General features: G+C 41.2%; 1 long non-coding RNA gene across 1 annotated transcript; it reads left to right on the forward strand.

Annotated features, from left to right (window-relative positions):
• Window positions 1-588: 588 nt before the first annotated feature.
• Window positions 589-17,788, forward strand: LOC116419829. Its single transcript, XR_004230142.1, has 4 exons — window positions 589-896; window positions 1,562-1,855; window positions 15,964-16,162; window positions 16,846-17,788. It is a non-coding gene; the product is annotated as an uncharacterized LOC116419829 (long non-coding RNA).
• The last annotated feature ends 1,408 nt before the right edge of the window (window positions 17,789-19,196 follow it).

A 19,196-nucleotide genomic window follows, 5' to 3' on the forward strand; every position in this document is an offset into this window, starting at 1 on the left:
TTATACTATTGACAGGCCCTATTATAATGGAGAAATATTTTAAGGATATTTCAATAGCTGTCCAGAGGAGACGCCATGACTACCACATGGCTACCGACTGCTTCCAACAGGGAAGATAAAGGCCCGAAAGGAAGGAGGCGAAATGCATCCGAACAAGAAGCAAACCCACTCAGAAGACGTGTGAATAGGAACCCTGTTTACTAGCTTTCCTGGCCCTCTGGAGACATCTGCTAATAATCCGCTGTATGTGAAGTTGACAATAAAAGCTTTATTTATGTATGGAGTACCAGAGAAGCACATGGGACCCCCTGACAATTAAGGTGCAGATAGCAAGGAGTGAGTTTCCTTCTCATCACTAGTAGCACATGTGTGCTTTCTCCCTCTCTTCCCACCTTCTCTCTCTCTCCTCCCTCCCTATCTATCTCTCCCTCCCTCTCTCCCTCTCTCTGTCTCTTTCTCTCTCTATCTCTGTCTCTGTCTGTCTCTGTCTCTTCTCTCTGTCTCTCTCTCTCTCTCTCTCTCTCTCTCTCTCTCTGTCTCTCCCTCTCTCTCTCTCTCTCTCTCTCTCTCTCTCTCTCAACTGTTACCATCAGAGGACCCTGGCTCTGCCATATTCTTCCTTTGTGACCTCAAACAAACAACTCTCCTGAGCCTCAGCTCCCTTGGGTGTAGGGCAGAAGGGTTGGATCTTTGGGTCTTGGGGGCCCTCTATGTCTGGACTAACCCAGACCTGAACAACAATGGCCTCTGCAACATCTCTGAGAAATCTCCCTTCTGGCTTCTGCTGGAGCATATCCCGGGATGAACAATTCGCTGTCCATTCTGCTTCCACACAAATAAATTCTTGGGAAGTAATTCTTCAGCTTCCACCCAACATGCTCCAGGTGATACAGATGGTAAATGTTGATCTATGTCCCTTTGACTCTACTATACCACTTTGCCATCTGCTCGAAAGCTTTTTTTTTTTTAAATAAATGAATTAACAAATCACTTATTTGTTCATTCTCTTAAAGGTCACGTTTGCTTCTCAATACTATATATAACTCCCCCAATACATGGCAGAATATTTCTTGCAATAAGGAAGCCTAATTAAGCAAAGCCTATGTTGATTGCATCCTTAGAACTCAGCACTACACCTAGCACTGAGTGAGTGTTTAATAAATGCTCATTGGCTGGCTGAATGACAAAACAAACATACTGCCACCACCTGATGGGAATTCTATGCTTGTAATTTACTACCACTCTGCTAAAAAGAGGAAGTTTTATTCAGTCAGTCTTTCAGAGCTGAGATAACATATTGCTTTTAATCAGAATTTTAATGTTTTTAAATGTGGTGTCCCAGTCACTATTGTTCTTTTGGGTCAGTCTGCTTTGTTGTACATATTTTCTTCTCTTGAAAAATTAGCCTTTGCTGTCCTGGCTGACCTTACAGCAAAGAAGATAAACCATGGTGGATCTCCAGAAAGGGGAGAGATCTCGGGCCCTTTCTCCTGAGTCACCATGATGCCAAGAGCTCGGGGCCCTGATCTTGCTTCTATCTCTTTTCTTTCCTTACTTTTAGATGAGCAAGATGGGCAATGGCTATGACTCTGGAGGTTTGGGAAGTTCTGGAACATGAACATGCAGCGTCCCAAGAGTTCCTGAACTCGAGAGTAGCTGCCAGAAGCCAGATGGCAAGAAGCACTGCCCAGCCCAGCAGTAAGAGAATTGTAGATCCATCCAAACATCTCATCAACACTACATTTGGAAGCAACTCCGTGGGGCAAAGGCTAGAAAGGGAGAAACTCTGTTCAGTCTGAGCTCCCTCTACCCAAGAAAGGGAAGTGCATGTACCCTTAGGCGTCAAAAGGAAAATGTGTGTACCTTCTATTCTTGCTACATTTTTGGTAGGAAATATACTTCTATAAAACTTTTTAAATTACATCCTTTGAAACTGATCTATTAGTAAATAAGTTTTTTTCTATCAGTTCACTCTATATCTTAACAGAAGACCTTCATAGACATTTGATTTGAATTTCCCCCTTCAATAATTCTCTTTCTATTATAGTGGCATTTTGTTTATATAAGAACTTTTTCAAGTTTACATATTCAAATGATCTATTTTATCTTATAGGGTCACTTCTGTCACTTAAATTTAAGAATTTTCTTACTCCACATAGATCTGAAGGGTATCTCCTTTCATTCTTCTCTACATGTTTAATATTGGGGTTTTATGTTAAGATCTCTTATCTGTTTAGAGTGTATTCTGATATATGGTGTAAGATGTTAGGAGTGGGGAAAATCTAATTTGTGCCAAACTGCTTTACACCTTTCCCTATAGTTCTTGTCAAATAAGGAGTCCTTTCGCCCTGATTTATGTTCTATGTTCAAGATTTTATCAAACATGAGGCTGCTATATGCAATTGCTTCAAGGTCTTATTTAGTCTTTTGTACTGATCAGCTTTTCTATTTTTTAACCAGTAGAAAATAGTTTTGATATTAAATTATTTATAATGTATTTTGAGATCTATCAAGACTGGGATCCCTTCAATTCTACTTTTTCATTATCTTTTTTAATTCTTGAGTTTTTGTTCCTTCAGGTAAGTTTTGTGATTATTTTGACTGAGTCTATAAAATAACTCCACAGTTGCTTGAATCAACATCAAATATATAAATTAATTTAAGTAATGTCATCATTTTTGTAATAGGAAGCAACCCAAAGATGAGCAATGAATCTCTCTCTAAAATTTCCTTTATTTCTGTAAACTGTGTTTTCTAGTTTTAATTAAATCTGGAGTGTTTCTTTGTAGGTTAACTTCCAGATGTTAAATGCTTATTCTAATTATTTTAATAAAATTTCCTTTTCTGACTTTCCTCAAAGATTTAGTTTACAATATTCAAAAATCTAATGATTTGTGGAGCTGTTGAGTTATTTGATTCGTTGGGTAATTATTGTGTAGGTCAGGATTGAAATGGGGTGTCTTTGTTGTACGGTTGTGGGGTTTGGGCAATGGTATTGTTAGATTGGATCTTATTTATTACTATCTTGGTAGTTTTGGAAGTTATTTGTGGTCATTAGTTATATGATTAGGAGAATTAATGTTATGGAGATTAAAATGAAGGAGAGGAAGTAAGATTTAATTAGTCCTTTTTGGATAGAAGTAGTGGTGGAACATATGGAACTGTGCAGGTTAGCTTGGCCTTTCTTATCCCTCACTCTTAAGAAATCCCTTTCTATTAAGGTATGTTTCCCTTCCTAGAATTTTTTTTTTTTTTTTTGCTGAGGCAACTGGAGTTAAGTGACTTGCCCAGGTAGGAAGTGTTAAGTATCTGAGGCTAGATTTGAACTCAGGTCCTCCTGACTTCAGGGCTGCTGCTGTACCCACTGTGCCATCTAGCTGCCCCCCCTTACCCCTTCTTTATGATCAAACTGAAACTCAGCTAAGAAGCTTTCCTTATTTGCTGGAAATCATCATTCTTTCTTCTGAACATTGTGGTTTGTATCTTCCTTAAGGTCTTATTGCTCTCCTCTGATAGAGTAACTATAATGCATAATATTGCATATCTGTCTATGTCCCATTCCCCTTCCGAAAAATTATGAACTCCACGGGAGGAAGGGTCATATATAAATTACCTTTGCATCTTCCCCAGTTCCTAGAACACTTGATTTTTCACATGACAGAGGCTTGGTTAGTGGATAAATGAATAGCCGTCATCATCCTCAGTATCACTTACACAGGGCTTTATAGCTGATAAAGCGTTTCTTTATAATAGCTCAATGAAGTTGATAGTGTAGGTACTTTTCTTCCCATGTTGCAAATGAAGAAGTCAAGGGCAAAGGCATAAAGTAATACAGCTTACGAGTGTCAGAGCAAGGTTCGAAATTGGGCCTATGGAATCCAAAAGCAATACTCTGTCTTCAAGAAATATTTATGGAGCATCCCCAGAGTACATGATGCTGCCCTTAATATTTCAACAAAGCAGCCATCTTCATTATTCTATTACCAAGTGTTTGCTGGAGAAATACTCTTATGGTATCTGGGGGTCTTGGAATCTCTAGACCCAATGACCATGGAATTGTGGGTTGCACCGTTGAATCCTGACTCCGACACAAGCCGGCTGTGGGTCTGACTGTAGGTGAGTCCCTTCGATGCTCAGAAGCCCAGTAAAAAGCAAAGGATAATATTTGCACTAGTTACTTCATGGGGTAATTATAAGGAAAGCATTTGGTAAACATTAAAGCACAGTAGATACGTAAGCCATTTTATCTAAAACTCAGATATGTAGCTGTTATTATTTTTGCAGGAAAAGCTTTGCTTTACAAGGCACTGAGGAAAGAATGGATGCGACCTGTTAATGCTCAATATTCCCTATGCAAAGTTATGGGCTTTGACTCTCCTTCTTCCTCGAGCACAGAAGGTTTCCTTGTTTTTATCTTTCAGCAAGATCTGTCATATCTGTTCTTCCAGGCTTTCTGTCAAGAGTTTAGCTCACAGAGGCTGAACACTCCCAAATTACCTCTGCTTTTTAGCCTGACTCTAAAAGAAAGATGCTCCAGTTAGATTCGGATATGTGGGCTCTAAAGCAAACACCAGAGGATATTTATTGTTTTAATTTGGTCTCATCTTTATACAGACTCCATTTAGTATCATGAGACTTTAATAGAAGGCCATCCTACCCAGCGCAATTATTACCACCGAGCCTGAGAACCATTAGAAAAATAACACGTGCAACAGGCAAATGATGGCCTAGAAACGCATCTCAACAGCTCAGCAGCACACGTACACAGACAGACCCAGAACCACTCTGGAGCTTACTCAGAGGAGGAGCCTCTTCCCAACTCTCGAGACTGATCAACACGGGCTCTGGGAGATGCTTTGCAAGAGTGTTTCCCAAAGGGAGAGATTTTTGTCTGCTGAGTTTGTCTTCCATTGAGCCCAAAGGAAGGCAGGAAGAGGAAGAGATCTTGCAAAAGGCTGAAAAAAATAGGAGCCAGAGGAACCAGGTTCGTTCTAGCTCTGCCATTGAGGAGATATGGGAGTGGGTTTAGGGAGGGTTTTAGACTAGATAATTCTAGGGTCTCTTGTGGGTCTAAAGATCAGGATTCTAATGCGAGACGTTTGACTAGATCATTGTATGGCCTCAGACAAATCATTGTGCTGGACCTGTTTTGTCATCTTCCTAATGAATTTTGATATTTGCCTTTCCTAGCTCTGAGCAAAAGCTCTAAGGCTATGATGGCTGCATGGCAGAAGACTGTTCAGATTTTGGAATTAAGACCTATAGGGAAAATCACCAGGAGTTGGCTACTCTTGGATTTTTTTATTACACTACAAGTAAAATTGGCAAATCCATTCTGAATTGCACCCAAGAGAATCTACCCAATGCAATCTTCCATATATCAAGAATTATAGTCAGATAAATAAGTGTCAAGAATCAGTGAAAGGAACAGTTATTGGAGCCTTTGTGGCCAATAACTTTCCCTGTACCTATTCCTTTGGAACTCATAGGACTGTTGGGTAAAGTGACATTAAAGACTGAGTCAGTGGAGGGTTCTGTTGCTAACAGCATATCTAATTAACATTATATTTAAGTCATTCTATTAGCAAAACAGGGCCTATGCCCTTAACAACCTGTGAAAGAACTAGACTTTTGCATCCTTCAGGGAAGTGATTACTTATATGAGGAATACTTCATCCCATATCTCAAATCTCCAAGGGAGCCTCTAGACATTAGAGCTGCCTTAGGACATCTAGGTACTAGGAATATGTCTGAAGTTTCTTTTTTTCCTTCATCAAATGTAAACCCCTCAAGGCAAGTGCTGTTTCTTGTCATTTTATCTCCAGCACAAAGGAGAGCTCCTATCGTAGAGTGGCTATAGCAAATATTTGTTGATTGACCACTTTGATTGGGACAAGGTGAAATCTCTTTGGAGTGTTTGCTGAGATCTGAAGAAATAAGCTATTACCAATTACCTAAACATCCTAAACTATCCATTCCTCCTGTGGAGAAGTTTACCAAAGAAGAAAAGAGAGTGGAAGCCAAGATTCGAAAAGATTGTCTGCAACTTAGCACTCCAGAGCTACTCCCCGGGAGGTCAGCATCAACCAAAGACATTGGGAGTTTTGATTTGGAGAATGAATAATGCCTAAGAAGTAGAAAGACCTGAGGAAAGAACTATCAGCACTAGTTTTAAAGGGCTTTCACTGACTTCATGGGACACAGTGGAATGGGTAGGGAACCACAGATACTCTTTACCTCTAGTGGCTACTTCCATTCTGAGAATAATGTTGAGAAAATTGCCTTGTCTGAACTTTGTCATCTTGGGCAAATCACTTAAATGTAACCATTCTAATTCAAGATTCCCTCATCTAGCAAAGGAAAGAATTAGCCTAGAAGATCCCTAACTTCCTTTCCAAGTTATCTATAAATCCAGAATTTCTTATAAATCTAGGAAATCTTATGATCTTGAAATAGCAGCCTGTCAATTCTAACACCACTGAATATAAGAATCCACAGGAAGACCTTGGAAAGAGATGAGGGAAGACTTCTGAAGGCACTGGTGTTTGCTTGTTGAGAAGCTATTAGTCTAAAGCTGCTGAATGAGAAATGCCTAAAGCTTTTGTCACATATATGAATCACCATTTTATAGGAATAGAGTATAAGGACTGATCCTGAGAAAAAGAAACAACTCGCAGAATAACTACTGTTAAAATATTATTGTGAACTAAAGCTATCTAGGGATTTGATGTTTGGGAGTTGTGGGACTTTCTTAATCAAAATCCCATCATCACCCAGTCCCCCAGGGATCCCACTCGTTGATGTACTGAATTTATTTTAGTTCCCCTATGGTCACACAAGGTGTGTCAGACCTGGTTCAGCCCCTTTGCCATTTTTGATCTCCCCTTCAAGCTTTCTTCTGGAGATGCAATGATATTCACGATGCACTCATGAGCAAGCACATCACCTCTTGGGCTGAGTTTACTCATCTAACAAATTACACATGATTTGGACTGCCCAATTCTTGGATCGTCATGAGGAGAGCACTCTGTACACATGCATTATTGTTACCTGTTTGGAATCATTGGGGTCCATGGGAGAAGTAAACTAAATTCAATATGATAAAGAGTAAGCACCTACTATGTGAATAGCACATAGTCAGCAGCTGAGGGACACAGAGATAAGAATAAACTTGTTCCCAGTTTCAGGAAACTCACATTTTATTGGTCACTCCTTTAGATCATGACATATAAGTAAATACAAGATAATTTGAAGAGAGGATACTAGAAAGTAGGGGGAGAGGAGAAGAAGAAAGACTACAGAGAAGACAGCTTTTGAGTAGAACTTATAAGAAAGCAAGGGATTCAAAGGGGTTGCTAGGAAGCGCAATAGTGCCCAGAGAGCTCCAGTTCTGGAGTCAGGAACCTCATCTCCCTGAGTTCAAATCCAGCCTCAGACACTTCCTAGCTGGGAAGGTCACTAACTCTGTTTGCCTCAGTTTTCTCACCTGTAAGATGAACTGGAGAAGGAAATGGCAAAACACTCTAGTGTCTTTGCCAAGAAAATTCCAAACGAAGGTACGGAGAGCTAACCTCAACTGAGCAACAACAAGAGATTCAAAGACATAGCTTTGAACTACTGGGCTCCATGTAACCTCATCTTCATTCTAACTCCTCTTCTAAATTCCCCTCACTTTTTTTCACCTCTGGATCTAAAGACCAAAATCACATCCCTTGCTTCTCAATAGGGTGTCTTAATGGCTTCCTTTTAAGTCTTATCAAATCCTAATGACTTCCCAAAATAAAACACTTTTCCCTAGCCACCACTTTCCTTTGTGTGAGATTTGCCCCAGTTAGAATATAATCTCCTTGAGAGTATATCCTGCTTTTGTATGTCTATACCCAGGATTTAGCATCTTGGGCACACCCTCAAACAAAGGGTTTTTTGAATGACAGGAACTCACCGGTCAGAACAGGAGGCCACAGAAGCAGAGGCATTTCCAGGGTAAGAAAGCTGTTGAGGTAGAGCTAGAAAAAGGGTAAAATCATTTTCTTCAAAGATAAGAGGGAATCTCATATCAGAGACAGAATAGCCACTTTGGTCCCCAAAGTCAGAGCTAGAATCAACAGATGATAGAAATTGCAAAAAAGGGAAAATTTCTGATTAATAGAAGAAAACATTATCTAATAATTTGATGGAAAGGGCCACCTCAAGAGATAGTGAGTCCCTAGTCAGTAGAAGTATTCAAGCAGAAGCTTAATAGCTACTTGTCACTAGTGTTGTACAGGAGATTCAGAGATGGCTCCTGAGCTTCCTTCCAATTCTGAGATCCTAATGATCCTAGGGAAAACTACAAACACTCCGATTGCCTTCAAGGCTCCAAGGTCAGTAGCAAAGAAATAGCTGTCTTACATTCTGAGTCGGAGCCTCCAAGTTGAGGGGGAAGCAGCTGCCATCCTGATATCTGAAAGCTCAAGCAGGAAAGAGCACCATTAGAACACTCTTTAAATAAGAATTTCGAGTTCTAAAGCCTTTAGATCTCACTCCCGATAAGAGGATGGGTTTCTGCTGCAAGATCAAGTTTGGCTTCAAAGGAACAAAGTGACAAACTACAAGAGAAAGAGACATGAAGAATCTGCATTATCTACTGGGGACCATTTAATAACTTTTGGAGTCCCACTGTTAAAGTTCATTCAGATTAGCTCTCATTTTCTCAACAAAGAAAAGCATTTGCTTATCAAAATATGTACCACATAGTAGCTGGGGAAACCAAAAGAGAAAAGCATGAAAGGGGAGAGGGAGGAGGGAGAAAAGAAAGAAAAGGGAGGGGGAGTAGAAAGAGGAAATGAGTGACAGAGCGGGGACAGAAAGAAATAAAGGGATAAAAAGAGACAGACACAGAAGAAATAGAAAGAAGAGATGGATGGAGACTAAGAGGAAACAGACAGAGAGACAGGAGAGAGACAGAGACAAGAGAAAGAGAGAGAAAGGGAGGAAGAGAGGAAGGAAAGAAAGAAGAGAGAGAGAGAAGAGGAGAGAAAGAGAAGAGAAAGATCTTCATTCTATCGTAGCAATAAAGGTTTCCTTCGCCAGTGATAATCAACTCTGCATAATTAAAATAGCTCAGACTGCTGAACTAATTTTCAAACTGGAGGTTTCTTCCTGTAGCAACACTTACACACAAAGTTTCTACTGTGAATGAATTTAATCGTGAGTCTAATTACAATTTTAATGAATATCTCGAGCACTGCATGTAAACTTGCACTCTGCGGCACCGCTATCTGGGAGGGAAGTCGGAGGTCTTTTTACATTTCATATAAAGGATTGCTTCTGCAAAATGTTTATCTAAAACAGCAGCTATCCTTTTTTTCTCTTTTAAAGGGAAAGCATGATGTAAAATAAATATCGAATGTGTTCCTGCCTTCTCTTTTTAGGCACTTGACCTTTACATTTTGAACTGTTGTTTTGTATACAGCTTGGGATGACAGCCATCAGTTGGTAACTGAGAAAGGATTGTTTATTTGTTTGTTTTCTTGTTCTTAACAAGCATTTGTGTGACATCCCTTGTAGCTGGGTGCTTTGTTAAGCTTTTTTTACAAATATTATTTTATTTGAGCTTGATGACAATTCTGGGAGGTAGGTGCTACTGTTATTCCCATTTTACGGATGAGCAAAATGTTCACACAGCTAGAGAATGTCGGAGGTCAGATTTCAGACCAGGTCTTCCCAACCCCATCTTGGACTCCATCTACTCTCTAGCACCAATGAGCCAGGTCACCATGAGACCATTGAACCTGTTAAGAGAATCTTCATAGAAGTCACAGAGCGCACCTCCTTCTTTGACTGATGAAGACACCAAGTCCCATGAATTAGGTGGCTTGTCCAAGGCCATACAAGGAGCGAGGAATAGAGCAAGATTCAAACCCAAGTTCCCTGACCACATAGCCTGTGTTTGTTCACCAAACTAGGCGTGACTCCAAAGTCATCAGAAAATTCAGATACAATTTATAAATGGGTAAGGGAGTAAAACAGGATCATCCCTTCCTTAAGGAGATATTTAAAATGGAAAAGAAAATGGAGGAAAAAAATAGATGATCACTAAAGAGACAAAAGGCAGATTGTTTTTTAAATGATTCCTCTACGAAGGGGTAGATGAATATAACAGAATGGATAACAAAAGCAGGACACACGAGCTACAGTGTAAAAATGCTGCATCTGAATTCAGATCTGAGTTCAAACACCCCCTCTAATATTCACTACCTATGTGACAGAATGAATCACTTAGAAAGATACTGTGTGGCTCGCAAATTTTTCCATTCAAAAATGAACAGATCGGACCAAATGGTCTCAAGGTCCCTTCTAGCTCCAAGTCTATGCTTTTCTATGACCTGGAATGCTCTAGGGACCTTGGATTCAAAGGAAGCAAGGATGATCCCCCTGGAATTCTAAATAATACTCCCACTACCCAGGTAAAAGTGAGCAAAGTGAGCTCAAATTCATCAGCTGCCTAATGAATATTCAATAAATGCCTCAGGGTATAGATAGAATATAGACAGGGCTTGTCATTTCATTGGCATAAGGAATTCACAGTTCACAGTTCAGCACATGCCTTGCGATTTTAAGTCTTAGAGAATTGCCTCAAGTGAAGGTGTCAAAACCCATTGGTCGGCGGCCAGAACTAGATTAAAATGGAATTTGGAAATAGTCAAGGAAAGAAATAAAATCACAATATGACCCAGATGATACTGATTTGTGATTTTCTCAATCACTGGCAGCCAGAGTTCCTCGGCATTTATTGGTGACCTCTGGGACACTGTGATGGACACCACTGACCAAGAGGACCGAAAAGTCCAGTTACATTGCCCAGAGTCACACAGCCAGTCCCGGTGCTAAGTAAGACTCGAAGGGCAGCCAAGGCCCCCAAGGATTCAGCTGCTCCTCACAAATTTCTTTGAGTATTTTACCTGGAGCTCCTGGTAATTCCCACAGAATTCTACCCTGGTGATTGATGTGCACATCATGTCCCCCAGCAGCAGCTATTGGAATGGAAGCTCCTACAATGCAGGAATGCTGAGATTTTTCATTATTTTGTACTCCCGGTGCCAAACAAATTTGTTCTTGTTCAGTCACGTCTGACTTTTTGTGACCCCATTTGGGTCACCCAGGGGGGAAGCATCTGAGGCTGAATTTGAACCCAGGAAGAGAAATCTTCCTGACACCGGCCCCGGCACTCCATCTACTACACCACCTGGTTTGGAGCTCAGTGCTTAGAGTTCGGGAGCTGGCAAAGGGAGAGCTGAGTTCAGATCAGACACTTAGCTGTAGGATTCTGGGAAAGTTCACCTAACCCTGTTTTTTCAGATCTTCTCACCTGTAAAATGAGCCGGAAAAGGAAATGTCCAAACCATTCAAATATCTCTGCTAATGAATTGGACTCAACTGAAAAATAATAACTTGCATATAATAGGAAGTTAATAAATGCTTTCGGAACTGACATGGTTTTTGTGTAGTTTGGGAATGTTATTTTTTTCCTTTTTAAAATATTTTCTTAGAAGAGAGATAGTTGTAAAGAAGGAGTCACACATTCCTCCCAGGCAGCTCTCTGGAGGGACAGTGAGTGGGGTAGTAGACATGGCACCAGTTCTGAAATTGGGAGGATTTGAATTCAAATTTGGCCTTAGTCACTGACTGGCTCTATGACATTGGGCTAGTCCGTTGCCTCCAAAAAAGAAAAGGAAATTATCTGGGAGCTTTCCTTACTAAGTGGGTTGTATTTTTTTCAATTCAACTTAATCTTGAAATGATCTCAAGAGCTAACTTTGAAACTTTTAAAAAAAATGTCATCTGAACCAATCGGAAACATTTAATAGCAACAACATTTCACATGATTCAGCTCTGTCCATGTAATGGTGTACCTATTTTACAGATGGGGAGACCAACTGAGAGGGGCCATAATTTGACCAAAACCCCTGAGCCTGGAAAGCTGCGAGCCAGAACGTGGAGCCAGTCTTGCCACTGGACTTTCCCCTCTGCTCTGGATGCATACAGCTGAGAAGTGCCTCATAGGGGTACAAATAATCCCAGCACGATTTTTAGAGCCTTAAAATTTCCCCCAAAGTCCCATCCTCCTATCTCTGAATTTGTGGGGAGCATAAATGGAGGTACTTCGTTGGAGACTTGCTCTAGCTATTCCAGCCTTCTCTTCATCCCCTCCCCATGCTCCCTTTGTATATCATCGAGCTCATAGGGTAACACACATTTATCTGGTTGTGTGCTGATCCCTCCATTCTCAGGAGACAGAAGGGCCAGAAAGGCTTTTCATCCTGCCTTGGTCTTGCCGCCTAATTCAGTACCTTGAAGTTAGTAGTTAATAAATGATGGGACCAGCTCAAAATTGAATTTCTAAGTGTGGCCCAGGCCCGTGATTACATTCCCTCCTCAAGTAGCCTCTCTGGCTCGTGTTAACCTCTCCACGAGGCCAGAGTTGGAATCCCAGCCCTGACACTGCTTGGCCACTTCTAATATTTATCCAATTACCAGACAATATGTACTCAGCCAATTATGGCTTCCCACTCTATGACGATACCAGGGACCCCTCTCTTGTCTCTCCCAAGCTACATAATTCGTGCCCTCACTTGGCTATCTCGAGTCCTCAGGGGTCAGTGACGGTCTGCGGGGCCTCTCAAGCCCTTCCCCAACAGGACGCCGGTGCCCCGGCCCCACGTCCCCCTCCCACTCTGCAAGTTCTGCCCACACCTTGCTCTAGCCACAAAACCCGGCTTGTCCCTTAGACTTTTTGTGTCCCTAGCCAACGATCAGAGGACTGAGGAAAAAGCCAGGCCAGGGCATCCTCTGCAGAGGACCAGGATCCCTGCTTTGTATTTTAAAAGAAATTCTCACTTCCCTCCTGGATGCTCAACAATGAGTCATTCGTGGACAGTTTGGTCTCCCCAAACTGTCCGCTCCACACTCGACTCTCTCCAAATTTTCCACTGCCAGCCAATTGTAAAAGGGCTGCAGTCAGCTCCTCTCCCCCACCCCCTGCCCAGGGAGGACATTTAGATAGATTGGAAGCAGTGAAAGACCCAGGATTGATCCCCTGGGAATCTGCTTAATACTTTACCTAAATAGAAATTGCTTCTCCTCCCAGCCACCTCATTCTGCACAGAGTCACCGGGCACTTTATCTCCTGCCCCCATTTGGGGTTTTCTTGGCAAAGCCCCTGTTTACCGTTTCCTTCTCCAGTTCATTTTACAGATGAGGAAACTGAGGCAAATAAGGTTAGGTGACTTACCCAGAGTCACAGAGCTAGTAAAGTGTCTGAGGCCAATTTTAAAGTCAGAAAATGGGTGTTTCCGGCTTCAGACTTGAAATTCTATCTTCTGTGCCCCCAAGTTGCCCCATTAGGAAATGTTGGTTATGTAAAAAGAAAAATAGTAATCAAAAAAAAATGTTATTAACCATCACCCGCAGCATAAGAAAAACTAGCCTACACACGGAGACGAGTATAAATACTAAGTGATGATGACAGTGTGAATGGAGCAAACGTTGTACTTAAGTCTGCCATGGAAGATGGCAAAAACTTTCCCTAAAAAACTTCCATTAAGTTAAAACAGTCTGCAGTTCAAGTGAAAACCTTAAATTGCAGGAAGCACCAGCAGCCAATTTGTTTCAGGAAGACACGCTGCATGTTTTAGGGGTGAAAAGGAGCCTCCGAAGGAAATGGGGAAAGAGAGGAAGGAACCTAATGAAGCTATTCAAAGCCCATAAAGATTTGGAAGGAATAAATAAAACCATTCCCTGGCTCAAAAAAAATTGATTTGACCCAGCCAACAGAATGAAAAAAAAATATTCTTTTTAAATCAAGATCACATATTTCATAGTAGAAAAATATTCTGGAAGGACTAACTGTTCTTTTCAAATTTTTGCTTTTTTCCCCTATAAGGACACAATAATAGTAATTATAATCATAACTATCCTTTATATAGCACTTTAAGATTACAGAGTGATTTATAGACCTCATCTCATTTGATTTTCTCAACAATCCTGTGAGATAGGGCTATTTTTATGCCATCTTACAGAGGCAAACAGGTTAAATGACTTGCCCAACTAGTGTCTGAGGCAGAATTTGAACTCGCTTTCCTGAGTCCGACTCACACAGGTAAGTATGAAGTCAATCCAAGTTTTCTTGATTCTATTCACGCATTCTTTTCACTACTCAGCTGGTTCCAGAACAGCTTATATGGACACATGGATGAAGGCTTGCAAAGTACATTCTCTACCAATGTGATCTCAATTATCCTCAAAATAAGTAGATGCAATTGCTGTTCCGAGTTTCTGGGTGAGCACTGAGGTGGACAGAAATGCAGGGACCCGCCAGAGGCCCTCGGTGAGTAAGTGCAGGAGGGGGAGTTGGAAGCAAGTTTTGCAGAATCCAAGACCGGCCCCTTTCCACAGCTCCCTCTGTGAAATAAGGCACATGGGCAGAGAGAAGAGGGCCCTGATTGACTCCAGCTGGGGCTTCCAGGAGGGAGGAGAACTTTCACAAGTCAGCAGCCCCAGATGATATTCCTCCTTGGGTCTGGAGGGATGTAGCTAACAACAACAATTGGTCTATGAAGCCAAGGGGGGGGCAGGACCCCTCTGAAGAACGAGTGGGGCTCACCGGCATTTACTGTTCACATCAGGTGCACCCCTCACTTGGGTCCCTCTGGAAAGGGACTTGACTCAATAGGAAATCAGAGAAGAAAGCCGTCCATCCTTGAAAGCCTGGGAGAGGTGGGCGGCTGAGGGCCCAGAGCTGGGTGTACCTGGATCAGCAAACACTGTGGGGCTGCCTCAGACTCCAACCTCGCTTTCCCCATTTATCTCCCAGGATTGTGGTGAGGATCACGACAATGTCCATGAAAATGCCCTTATTTCTTTCATGAAAAGCTCCAGCTACCTTGTCACGGCAGGTATTTGGGCAGGTGAAGGACGCAGATGCTGTAGTCAGGGACGCCACAATCCCAGACCTGCTTTCTGCTCTCATGTGACCCTGGGTTGGTGAAAACCAGATAATCCAACTCTATCTTTTTACAGATGAAGAAATTGAGCCCAAGAGAAACGCACTCACTTATCCAAGATCGAAGAGCCATTAAAATACAGGAGAAAGAAAGGGATGGGGGGGAACGGGTTACATGATAACTTTATTATATATTTAAAAAGAATAGCAAGTTGTACTTAATAGATTTGCAGTTTCATGTGCAATCATCTTTTTAATTAAGCTATGTTCTACAGATACTTGTTTTAGTCTATAAATTAAAAATTAAATTAAGGAAAAACTTAAAAGAAAATTAATGAACAAGAAAATAAAAAAGACAGAGGCAGAATTTTAACCCAAAGCCTCTGACTTTAAACCCAAATTTTTTCCATTGTATCCCAATGCCAAGTCTTAAGATAGTAAGCAGATGATAAATGTTCATTCCATACCTAGGGCAGTGAAGTCTCACCTCTGCCGTTTTCTTGGACGCTTCGTTTGTCTCTGGACACCAATTTCCTAATCTATAAAATGAAGGGATGAAAATAGATCAGAGGAATCAAACCTGGAACCCTCCATCATGAGAACCAGATTAAACTGGGATTGGGAAATATTTACCAAAACAAATGAAAATACACTAGAACAGAGACATGGTGACATGGGGTTTTCTGAGTGATTTGCAGTCAGAGGGGGATTCCCTGTCCCCCTGTCCAACATTCCATTTACTCCAGTGACAATAGCACAGTCTGGAGTGAGACACCACAAGGCTAAGTCTTCTCAAAGGCTCTTTGGCTCTTAGTCTATAAGCCTATTAGTTTTGAAACTTATTAACAAATAGAACTGTTAATAATGAGGGGAGCAGCAAATTATCTCAGCAATAGACAGCTTTGATGCAATGTTTTAAGGTTCACAGAGCACCTTCCATGTTGTGTAAGGTAACACTATGAAATATCCTCATTTTAAAGGTCAAGTAAATGAAGCTGAGAAGAGTTAAGTGACTTGACCAAGGCCCATGACTGTGCAGGATTCAGATGGGGCAGTCCCGAGTCCAAGAGCCCTCCGACTATCCCACCTCCTGCTCGAGACATGGAGCATCCATCCCTCATGGTTTTCAAGCAGAAGCCAGATGACCACGTGCTTTAATGGAGGATAGCCATGAATCAGGTAAAGAACCCAAGTGAACAATTCCCTAAAAGATACTGAGAATTCCAATCTGTTAGAATCCCCAGAAGAGTACAGGAAAGGATAAAGGGAATCTAGTTAGATTAGGGAGGAGTTTCCCGGCAGGAGATGCAGCTGGAGACAAAAGCTGAATGGAGCCCAGAGCTCAGAGCTCCCTTCCAAATGTGCTGCCAATAGAAGAGAAGAGTTCCTGATGAAAATGTGACCCAGGAACAATCGTTGGGAAAATGGTCAGATTAAGGGATGACCATGTCGCCCCATCACATGGAATATATTGGGGAAAGAGGCTGGATCGGAGCCAGAGTTAAGAAGGGATAAAAGAAGGTCGAGAAAAATGTTCATTTCTTTGGAATAACGGGGCTGCCCAGAATCGATGTGGAAGGAATTCCCTCAGTGACAAACACGGCCGAAGCCAAATCTTACATAACTCTCCCAGTCTTTTCGAAGCTTTCCCTTTCTCTGCCATTGGTAAACTACCACGGAAAATTCATTTCATGCTTGTCTACTCTGGTAAGACCCCAGAATGAATTGAATTGTTACAAAAAGGTAAAAATTAGGGATGCCAAAAGTCATTTGTTGCATCTAATTAAGAGCAGTCATCTCAGAAGATTCGCATGTGGTTCTGACTTTCTTTACCTAGAATTCTGTCTGTTTTTGTCTTTCAGAGGAGGAACTGGGGAACAACAAGCTTTCTACCTGTAATAATCTGAACCTCAAAAAGGCTCAAGACCCATCTGGAATCAATTCCATGTGGTGGGATTTAGAAGGCTTTTGGGGAGTCCAGATCTGCGTCTCGGGGAGTTCTTTAAAACACTGACACATAGTGGTGTGCTACTAAATGTATAGCAACAAAAGTACATATGTGTGTATACACATTAGCTATATGTGTATACATACATGTGAACTATACATAGACACATGTGTATGCGTACACAAATGGATATTTTACATATATGATATGTATAGATACACTTGTGTATATATGGACAATACTCTTAAGCTTAATATGTAATATTCACATCTTCACCATCATTTTATGTCAAAACAATCAACAAAATGACCAAATGAACTCTGATTTGGGAGCGTTTGCCAGTTTCCAAGCTGTAGGTGTTTACACTGGAAATTAAATAATCAGTTGAGCCCCCTAAACTGACTTCAGCTGTATAGGAAGCCAGCAGCTGGAAGTAAGGAGGGGGACTAATGGAACATCAGTGAAGAGGCAGCTAGTCAGGAGACTGCCCAGTGGAAGGACCAGCAAGGGGCCAACATGGCTGAATGCCAGTCACTGGAGTCCCCAAGACAGAACTAGAAAAGCAAGGAGGAGCCGAGGGGGAAGGAGCTTAAGGGCAAAGAAAGGATTTCATAAATTTGATCCCCGGGGTAGCAAGAGCCACTAACATTTGTTATGTATGATCTGGGAGCAGGGGATAGGGAAGAGATGATCCTGTTTGTATTTTAGGGAGATCACTCTGTGAGAGCAGTAGAAGGTTAGGCTTAAATGAGAAGAGATTTGAAGTAGTAAAACCAAGAAGAAAGTTACAGCAGGGGTTCGGGGAGAAGGTGATGAGAGCCTGAACCGGGGGGCGGTGATGTAAGAGGGGACATGGAGGAGAGAGGCTAGAAAGAGAAAGAGAGTGAACAGTCTAAGGATGGAATCGTATCAGAGTGATTGAGAATGAAGAGCAAAGGACGACCCATAGGTTGTGAGCCTGGGTGCCTGGGAAAATGGGAAAAACAGTAGTAGAAAAGTTAGGGAGAGGGAAGGACTCAGGAGAAAAAGAGAAAGGACTTAGGAGGAAAAAATAATGAATTCTTTTTGAGAAAAGGTCAGAGCATCCAGATGGAGGGTTTCATACATACACACCTACATACATATGTGTGTATGTATATGTGTGTTTATAAAGCATTGTGTTAGGAGGAGATTACCAACCAGGGATCAGAGAACACTTCATGGAGGGGGTGATGGTTGAGTTACCCCCTCATATATCTCTATATATGTATATATATATATATATATATATATATAAAGAGAGAGAGAGAGATGCATTAATGCAAAGCCATGAATTTTAATGTTATTGAATTATATAATTATAATTATGTGGATTTTAATTATTTTTTATTTTTAATCTTTTTATATTCTCCTTGTTTTTACACTATATTCATTCTCAAATATAACCCACTCTCTCCCCTATTTAGTAAATCATCTTTTGCAATAGACAGACAGAGGCACTTTAGCAAAACCAGCCAATACAACTATGTATGTGTGTGTATGTATATATGCAATGTTCCTTACCCACATTTCCCCACTTTGACAAAGAAGAGTGGAAGACACATTTTTGAACTCTTCCCTGGGCCAGGAAATATAATTCTATGGCAGTAAGTTTTTTCTTGTTTCCCATTTACATTCCCATAACTAATTGCTATTGGTTCCACTGACTTTATTTTGCATCGACTCATAGGTCTTGCCATCTTTCTTTGAATTTCTTCATAACTGCAATATCTAATGGCACACAACAAGTGTCCGTTACATTCATGTACCACAATTTGTTTAGCCGTTTCCCAACTAATAGGCATCTGTTTTGTTTCCAGTTTTTTTTTTTTATTACTACAAAAGGTGCTGCCATGAAGAGCATTTCTACTTGTTTCTAACTTGCTTCTATCTGTATCCCGATGCTACGCCAGTGCACATAATAAGGGCTTCATAAATACTTTACCTAATCTGGATCTATGTCTGGAAGTAGCATGGGGGCTTTAGTCATTTGGGGCATAATTCCAAATTCTGTCCTGATTAGTTGGGCCAAGTGACATTTCATCCATGCTTTATGAGTGTGGAATCAGTTATCCCTTAACTTATAAGGGAAGGCTTAAAAACCCATGGGCATGAAGGGGCAGGGATACATTGAGAGCATAGTCAGGGTAGAGACAGTTCTTTCCAGAGGGGGAAGAATACATGAGTCCTTCATAATTTTACTTTGGTGAAATTAAGTTCAGGACTCGGGAGGAGGAGAAAGGATCT

This window comes from Sarcophilus harrisii, chromosome 6 (genome assembly GCF_902635505.1).
Source record: "Sarcophilus harrisii chromosome 6, mSarHar1.11, whole genome shotgun sequence".
NCBI lineage: Eukaryota > Metazoa > Chordata > Mammalia > Dasyuromorphia > Dasyuridae > Sarcophilus > Sarcophilus harrisii.